Genomic DNA, 9,613 nt, shown 5'->3' on the forward strand with positions numbered 1-9,613 from the left:
GTGAGCTGATATTGACAATTGGGTGTCTAAAAAGACAGATTGACCGATTTAATTCAAACATTTCCCCCCCTATTATTCCATCATCTTGTTGTGCCAAGATATGTAATGGAAAAGCTAATTATGAAACACAAACAAACCTGCTGATGAATAGATAGTGGTTTGGTTGCTGATGTAGGCTACATTAATTATCATCACTTTTCTTTTACAGCATATAGACCGTACAGGTTTGTTATGGGCTACTGTAGCCATCTTGAGTTTTTTTCTGATGTTATATTTGGAATGCCCATGATGAGTCATTTCACAGCTCCTCCGCTTATTTTTTTTAAGTAAAAGGAAACTGGTTTGCTCTCCCATAGTTAACAACTAGCTCTTCTACAAATGTCTAGTTGTTACAATGTTTAAAAACCGAGTGAGAATTATTGGTTGGTAGGCTACATAATGTTCGACATTAAGCAAATTCAAATTCAGCAATGCAGTATAAGGGAAGTAGACCCGGTAGAAAGAACCAGTGAATTCCAGTTTAATCCGGTTTGTATGGACTGTTCACATCTTGCACTGTATTTATCCGAGCACCAAATGCGTTGACGTCAGCTGTTGTTATTCGAAAAGTATGTCGAATGACTGACTCCCTCTTACAACAGCAGCCTTTGTAACTCGAGAAATGAGAACACGTCATAATACATAATGGCAATATTTACAGTACTGTATTATGATTGGCAAGTTTGATGCTGTTGTTAACAAATGTACATAGGTAGGTTGGTTCATGGTTGAGATGAAAGCAATGCAAGTAAGTACATTTTGATAGACTCCCACATTTACCAAAACCCTTTTTTCATGACCATACATTAAAATAAGTAGGTTTGTACGCTTGTGTTTCACGGTGAAGTAAAACAAAGTGTAAGTAAAAGTTCGCAGCCATTTCATAAATGCGCGACGAATGTGGCCCTATTTCGTGAATCACTAGGTCGGAGGTATTCTCATGGTGACGTTAGCCGCATCACAACTCGTGTATAACTACCACCCGCAACCCCCTTCCAACTCCAAACTCTTTATTGATGCCGTTTTACTGTGCTGCGTTGGTTAACGGTTCGGTTTCGTCAAAATTTATTTTTCCTGAATCTCTTATTAGGTTACTTTAATTTTAGAACTGACGAATGATAGCTAAGACTAATATGTAACAGGTCTCGTGTGACGAATGTAGTATGGAAGTAGTTTAAATTGATCAGATAAAGTAGCTATCTTACGTTACCTGCTAGCTTGTCTTTCGACGCCTACATGATTTGTTGCCTCAGCTTTTTTTTTTGCGATTGTTGCTTTTACTCGAGTACTGAATTGCTTACGATTCGTATGCAATAAGATTAACATTATAGCTATAAGAAACGATCAAGCTGACGTGTCCATTATGAAAGCCACAACAAGGTTATCGTTAGGTGGCAGGGTATTGTTATTATCATCGTCAGTTACGTAGTTTAACACAAAAGAATGCTTATTTCAGCTGAGTTGGCATCTCTACGCTAAGTAACAGCGAAAATGTCACATTTGTTAATAACTACGGTACCTAGTCAAGAAGGCTTTACCAAACAAAATGCGCGTGTTGTGGCGCAGTTGTAGGCCTGATAAAAAAAATCGCGGCGTGTCACGATGTAGTGGAGAAATGGCTGCCCGGGTGATTCAGTACTGGTGCAGCTATCTGAAGTTAAAAAAAAAATGAAGATCATGAAAGAATCAGGTTGTATAAGTGTCATTGAAAGAACCAAGTTACAAGACCAGAACCTTATGAAAGGAGTGAAGCCGTTCGAATAGCCAGCTAAATATTTGAATAGAAGTTGAGCGTAGGTCCCACACATCCGAGGCAGTATAGCTACTTCGATGCGTATAGTATTTTGTTAACCTAAAATGAAGACTAGTTTACAAGAGGAGAATTTTGAATCCTTGGGAATGGGCAGTAAAATATACCACTTACAAGACGAGCATCATATGAAGAAATGAGAATGGCTAGCTAAATATTTGAAGATCAAGTTGAACGTATGTCCCTTAAACTGCCTCGGATATATCTACTTCAATGCGTTAGAAGTGTTTATTTTAGTTGGTTGCGCATCAGGAAATACAATTTATAGTGGGTAAGGAACCAAGGAAAAATGACTTTGGTTTTATGTAAACTGAATAAGTGCTGGTAGTTTGTCTCATCAGTGTAGGCAACATGTGAAATAACCAAGTTACTGATCTTGAACCATATGAGAAGTTGTGAAGCCTCTTGAATAGCCAACTGCATATTGGAAGTTGGGCTGCAGTTGCTTTTGAGTAATTTTTATATATTTTTGTAGCCTGAAGTGAAGTACAATATGTGCTTAAGTTGTGAGACCTTACTTCAATAGCAAACTAAATATTGGAAGATAATTTAGGCCAACAGTGGCTGTTTGTCAGTCATTTAAGCTGCTTCAAGAAGTAAAAATGTTTTGAGCCTAAAATGAACAAGATGTGCTGCGGATTTCATTTCCAAGTACAGCAGTTGCTTTGATAGCACTAGCGGTAGTTCAAGGAGTTGCAGGCTAGTGACGTTGCTTTGTCACGCTTCAGATCTGATAAACTTTTTCTAAACACAATTGGCTCTAGTTGGTGAAGAAAAGAAGATTTTTCTGTAGAAGAATGGACTGAGTTTGAGTTTTTTTTTAAAGTGCTGTGGGGGCACTTAGCTAGTAGGCAGTTTGTGATCAGACGAGGAAGGACGACTTCAGGATCAGGCAAGGACCAGGCAGAGGGAATCTGGGCGGACCAGGCAGAGGGAATCTGGGCGGACCAGGCAGAGGGAATCTGGGCGGACCAGGCAGAGGGAATCTGGGAGGACCAGCGGGGAGCCAGGCAGGATCCAGGTGGATCGCGGGAGGAGCAGATGGGAACCAGTTGAGCGAGCGGAATGCAGCAGAGTTTTCATCAAAGGGAGCGAGCCAGGTGGCAGGGTAGCGAGCATCCCAGAGTGAGCTGAGAGCGGAGCAGTCCCAGGTCGAGTGTTGCCCTAAAGCAGCCAGTGGGTCCCAGCAGCAATGAGGTGACGAGTAAAAGGGCCAACTAGCTTCGCAAGTGACAAGTGTTTGTATGATGGGTAGCGGTATACAGTAATGTTTAACTAGGCCAAAAATCTTTGAAATTAGTCAATGTTAAATCTGTCAACACATTTGCTCGCGAAGTTTTCTTCCTCTTTCAGGCAATGGTAAAGTGTTAATTTTCCTGGTTGCGGCCCTTTCCTGTGTGATGTCTGCTGTGATGAGTCCCCCTTGGCCTACTTGGTAGAGTGCACTGGCGAGAGGACTGTCTTAAAGGATTTCACCCTCCTGCAGCGCAGATGTAGTACCCCCCCTGGGCGGAGGCGTTTCTTCTTCATTGAGTTCAATAGGTCTACCCCCGAGAAGTGGTCTACATGGGAGTGTTGAGAGTCGAAATTCTTCTGTACGTTCGTACCACAACGCAGCTTTGGTGCTGAGCAGCTACATCTGCTGGTTAAAGTGAGCAGTGAGTTTAAATGCATGAGATGATCTTGTGGGGAGTAACTATTCCCCTCAATAAATATTGATATCAAATTTCTATTTGCCTTTGTAATGGTAACTGAAAGGGATTATCCCTGCATTTAATTTGTAGTATTGGTTAAACTGTGGTGCATTTGTGGATGGTGGGGGGGAGACTTTTTCCGAGTTCTTCTTTTCACAGGCTCGCACCTTAAAGCAAACCTGACCATCCAAGGGAGTCCCTCTTTAGTACTGCCCGCCACATTAATCAAAACGGTTGAGCACGTCCCGTAACAGATAATTCTAAGGATGGATCAAGGGAAACCTCTGGTGTTAAAATCATGTAGGAAGGTATTTTGTGCTGGTTTTCTGTAGTGAGTTGATCATTTGCATATACTGTTTTTCTTCCAATATGTTGTAGGGATACACACTTGAGTTCTGGGAGGGTTGTGGGGGTGTTAATCAAATATTTTCCTAGAATTTCTTTTCACACAGCTTCGTGTAAAGCAGCGTTTTAAAGATCCAAATGGCTAGCGTTGAGGTTTGAGGAGCAAGGAATCAACCCGGTGGTCCACATCTTTCAGGTTTCCTTTTGCCTTGTGGTGTGGATATTCCTTGGTGTCTACAATGGTGTAGCAGGAGGCGGGCCACATTTTGGGATGTGAACTTGCGGTGTTCTCCCAGGGAGTGTGGTAACCCTTAACTTTTAGGCTGATGCATTTTATATCCTGGAGTTGAAATTTGCATTTGGTTTCTGGGGTCAGGGGAGAGCTTAACTGTGACTCTTCCAGATTATGACCCACCCCTCAATGAAAGAAACTGGAGATCTACATCTCCCTCGTCTTAAGGAGAACAGCTGATGCCTTGAGGCCAGTGGTATTTAACTGTTTCTTGTGGAAAGTTATTGATTTGGTGTTAGTGAATTTGTGTTAATTGTATTTTAGCAACTGTTAATACAATTTTGATAGTGGGTTGGTTACTGTCTGGGTTTGTATGGGTGGGAATGGTGGAAGTCTTGTTTTCCCTTTTGCGTTTTCCAGTGTGCTGTGTCCTACTGCGCTTTCAATACTGAAGATCAACAGGAACGCCCCTAACGCATTGTATGTAAAGGTTTACTATTGCTTCAAAACACCACGTTGGGTCTCAATGTTTTCACATTTTATATTTCATTAATGACATTTTGCAACTTGCCTTAATTGCTCTCCTTTGCAAATTAGTTAAATGTTTTGTATTGATGCAACTGAACTCTGTCAAGGAATGATAATTGGTAATAAATACATAGCTTGTTGTGATTGAAGACAGTTTTGGTATGCATTTGTTATTCTGGGGGACTCTTGTGTGGGGGCTTTTCTTGTGCTTTTTCAGGTATGACTTAGCTTGGTGCTTTTAGATCACGGAAGTGACCTGGGCCTGATGGCAGCTCTTACAAGGTGGAAAGTGAAGGTTTCAGATAAGTTCAATCCAGCTTGTATCATGTCCAAAAGTGGGAAAATTCATGACATGCCGCCTGGTTGTCTGAATGGGCCCCATTGCTGCCTCAGTTGATTGGTCTTCAATAGAGACGCATCTACTTAGCAATACGACTCTGCCACTACTTGTGGTATGTAGAAGTTGCACTGCTGTGCTTTCACTGAGTGCAAATCTCTTCTGGTGGAGACTTTTCAACTCAAAATGTTATGCTAATTATAAAGCATATTTTGTCTACGGGTAACAAATGTCAGTGCTGTGAGGGTGGGTATAGGGCTGTTTGTTTTTGATCTTTCAGAATTACAAAAGCCCAAATGAAGACTGCCTTCTACCCGTGACATGACCACAGGAATCGCCCCTCCTTTGAACTCCTCTACACAGGCAGGACAGTTTGAACACCTTCATTACATTAGACCATTTCTAGTTTGCTTTTGGCTCTCAGCTACCTGCACTTGTGCAACTGTGCAAGCAGTCTTGTATCGTAGTAGCCTTTCATTCCTCTTCAACTGTATAGCATATTTGGTTTTCCTTTGTAGCTGTCGTGCAACTGTGACAGCGTTCCCAAATTAAGGTAGCTGAGGAACACTGCGCAACTGTGCAGCTGTAATTTGGACTGCAATTGTTTTGCTTTTGGATTGGTAGATGAGGGTTGGGAGGAGAATTCTGCACTTTTTCTCTACAGAAATCTGAGTGCGTCTTGGTGAAGCACGAATGAAGTCTTCTAACCTGCCGCACGTAGTAAGGTGTTGGTGTACCTTTTCAGTCTTCATTTCATATCAAACTCCAGACCCCTGCCATGTTTTAGTTTGGTTCAATGGACATCTTCAACTGGCTTCCTGTTAACCTCCTATCGTTAATAACCATCATCAAGCCATGCTTTTACCAGCATATGCCCCTTTCTTTGGCTCAGAGCCCTACTGCTTTGCATCTTTAAAGTAAGTTGAGTAAAATGTATGTTGTGAGTACTGTGGTGGTTTGTGTAGAAACCTTTGTTTCAGATCATTATCTTGTATCACTGTCCGCTGACTGCGCCTCCATCTGAATGTAACGCCGTCGCAGGAAACTCGACAAATGAATGTGGCCCCTGAATGAAGTATCTACCCTCTGCGCTTGAGCTTAGTCAAACCTCTCCACTCGACGGTCTTCAGTCTCTTCTCTCTCTGTGCTGTCTGTGCTCCTTTCCTTTCCCCCTTTTGGTTTCTCAGGTGACAATTTCTCATCCGACGTAAAATTGTCATGAATTGGCATTCGTTATCTGCCTCTAACTGCGTGATGGAACACTGAGAACCCAGTCACTTTCAGATCAAGAGCCACAAGCTTGTCTTGCTGAAAATTGAGCATCACTTCAGTTTCTTGGTTACTAAGTTAAGTCATTTTGGTTCCCTTTTGCTTTTGAACACACCATGGCTATGTTTTAACACAACCTTTTGACTCTGCATGCATATCAGCTCTGCATAACATTTTGAATTTCAAAATGCGCAACATAACTTTCATATAGTTAATGTGTAAAATAGGCACATACCAGTAGGTGTTGGGAGGGTGGGGGCAACACTTTCTTCCTTCCTTTCAGGTATCTCTTGAGTGAACTTGTCGTTACTGGGTGCTTGCAGCTGCAGGGAGTCACGGGAAGTGTCTTGGTTTGATCCAGTTCTAGGAAGTTGAGAGCATCAGTGTAGAGAAACTGGTTGGTTGTGGTTTGTACTGTTTCTGTCAGTCACAGTAAATTACATCTTAAAATATTTTCTATTTCAGGGATATGTTTTGGGGGGGGGGTGTAATTGTTCCTCTTTTGTCTTTACAGCTTCAAATCTAAGAGCTCAATCCTTGCAAGTTTGACTGACCTCTGGACCAATGTCAGTGATAAGATCTACACTTACGTTGTGAATTTGTCTTACTGTTATCATGGATGAAATGTAGTAATGTGGAATTGCTCTAATGGCATTAAGTGTCTTCCTGGGGTTTGCTGGGGATGGGGGGAAACAAGTTGTCTTTTCCTCTAGTTTCAGGCTTGCGACGATGCTAAAGTCCTCAGGTTCGTGTAGAGCAGCAGGTGCTAAGGGTTTTTCTTTTCCTGGGGGAACAAACCCTCTGGTTTTTGTTCTTCCAGGTTTTGCTTTTTGTCCTTGCGCAAAAAAAGCAAAAGACTCCGGTGGTGGCACTCCTGATAGTCCTCAGGACGGGGTTCAATTCCCTGCGGCGTCTTTGCTTTTCTCAACCTGCTGCTTAGTTGGGTAAGCTAGTTAAAACAGGAACCTAGGTAGTTAAAATAATTTATAGGGTCATATTGCGATTTTTAAATGACGCGAGCAGAGCTCAGCTTCTTATTAGCTAGCTAACATTAGCTTTATTATATCTATATAGTGTTAGGTGTACTGTTTTGAAATAACATTCTTTATATTGATTTGATTGTATACATAGTCTTAGCAAGCTCTTTGGCAGCAAGCTAAGCATTTTTAGCTATAATATTTAGCTAGCTTGCTTTGCAAATGTTAGCCTAGTTAGCTAGCTAGCATCAAGTGTTGGTGATAGAAAAATGGCCGTAGAAGCAACTCGAGCTTAGTTTAGAAGACTTGACTTTTCAATTCATTTTGAGGCACCTGTAGAACAAGGAGCTAGTTAGCAAAGATTTTTTCTGTGCCCTTGGTGTACAACAAACTCCCTCACGACGCCAGGACAGCGGAGTCAATCATCACCTTCCAGAGACACCTGAAACCCCACCTCTTTAAGGAATACCTGGGATAGGTATATAGATGTACTATTGTAAAGTGGTTGTTCCACTGGATATCATAAGGTGAATGCACCAATTTGTAAGTCGCTCTGGATAAGAGCGTCTGCTAAATGACGTAAATGTACATCATTGAAGTGTATCGTCTTAAATTGACAGTTGCCATAGTTATTGAGGCTTTTTAGTATGCGCCCCTTGTGGGAACACAACCAAATATTAACTGTTCCAAAAATGTTTCTACTTAGGCTTGCTTGCCAACCCATAAATGTTAGTTAGAAGAAACTGGTTTCTAATGGAATTTATTTTGTTTAGTCTATTGGTTGAGACATGACTTGTAGTTCAGGAGATGAGTTTAATTTACTTTAAGTTATGAATAAAATCTATGAACTGTACAAAATTGTGTGCTGACTGTCATACCTCATTACAATGTTTTAAATGACTTAATTCCAAGGATTTATTTAGGTTATACGTTACAATTTTACTTGACATGTTTTAATGTGCTTTTCATATTTGACAAAGCCAATTTTAGTGACCTGAAGTATATTTTCATTACTGAGTAGAGTAAGCCTACATAACCAAGGAATGGGGGTGTATTTAATTATTTCACCTTTATTTAACCAGGTAGGCCAGTTGAGAACAAGTTCTCATTTACAACTGCGACTTGGCCAAGATGAAGCAAAGCAGTGCGACAGTTACAAATGTACAGTCACAATATATATATATATATATATACACAGTGTGCAAATGTAGGGAGGTGAGGCAAAATAATTACAATTATGCATTAACACTGGTGTGATAGATGTGCAAGTAGTGCTACTGGGGTGCAAGAGGATAAGTAACAATATGGGGCGAGGTAGTTGGGTGTGCTATTTACAGATTGGCTGTGTGCAGTGATCGGTAAGCTGCTCTGACAGGATTGATCAGCAAGTACCAGAAGCAATGGTGCATGTCAAGTACAATCACACTGCATTCAGTATGTCTCATTTACTGATTCCCCAATGTTTTACTAAATATACAAACCGGTTCTGTCTGGCTCAGTTGGTAGAGCATGGGGCTTGCAATGTCAGGTTTGTGGGTACAATTTCCATGGAGAACCAGTAAAATGTTAGCTTTGTACTCTACTGTATTCAGTGGCTACACTGACAAGTCAATCCAACAGTTGTACACAAAGTGGCATGGGGGGTTTGTCTAGCTCAGGGGTTTCTAAACTTTTTCACTGGGGGCCCCCCTTCCAGCGTTGGAACATCCTGCATGCATGGGCACAAGCACTGTTCATGATGGAAAGAATATTGCAGGTTTAAAGCTTATTTCCTGCAATACATGTTTTGTCATGTAAAGAACCTGTTTTAAAGCAAATTCTCTTAGAAATCTATACACTTTGCTATGTGTGTACTCTTGATATGAGTGACAACCAAGGGCCAGTTGATCTGGACTGATCTGAAAGTTATACATAGCTCTCGACGGTACACCATGACTAACATGACAAGAACTGATGCACTACCCAATTTTGAAATTGCACCTTGTGCATTCTATTACAACTTTCAAGAGTTTTTTTAGTTTTGGGGGGCCCACCCCACAATTTGGGAGCTAGTATACTTTCGTTGTATTGGTGCATACATATTGTAATTATTTTAATATTCTATGAATATTCAATAGGTTGCAGCGATGCTATGCTACCAGCCCATTTGATGAATATCCATAGCCATCTCGAGACAACTGATATAAAGTGTTTTTTTTCTCATAGTTGACGGAATGTCTCGTGTCCTACATATCGTTACACTCGTAACAACTTAACCATTACGAAACTTATATTCGATCAAATAAACCTCACGTAGCAAATAAGCCATTCATGTTTTGAGGTTAACCAAATTCGACACTGGCCTCCATACAAAAACCGTTGCCTGGTAGTCGAAACAACGCA

General features: G+C 41.1%; 1 long non-coding RNA gene across 1 annotated transcript; it reads left to right on the plus strand.

Annotated features, from left to right (window-relative positions):
• The first annotated feature begins 1,004 nt into the window (after nt 1–1,004).
• Nucleotides 1,005–8,084, plus strand: LOC123743083 (uncharacterized). Its single transcript, XR_006769834.1, has 2 exons — nt 1,005–4,600; nt 4,866–8,084. It is a non-coding gene; the product is annotated as an uncharacterized lncRNA (long non-coding RNA).
• The last annotated feature ends 1,529 nt before the right edge of the window (nt 8,085–9,613 follow it).

The sequence above is a fragment of the Salmo salar genome, chromosome ssa05, assembly GCF_905237065.1.
Source record: "Salmo salar chromosome ssa05, Ssal_v3.1, whole genome shotgun sequence".
Taxonomy (NCBI): domain Eukaryota; kingdom Metazoa; phylum Chordata; class Actinopteri; order Salmoniformes; family Salmonidae; genus Salmo; species Salmo salar.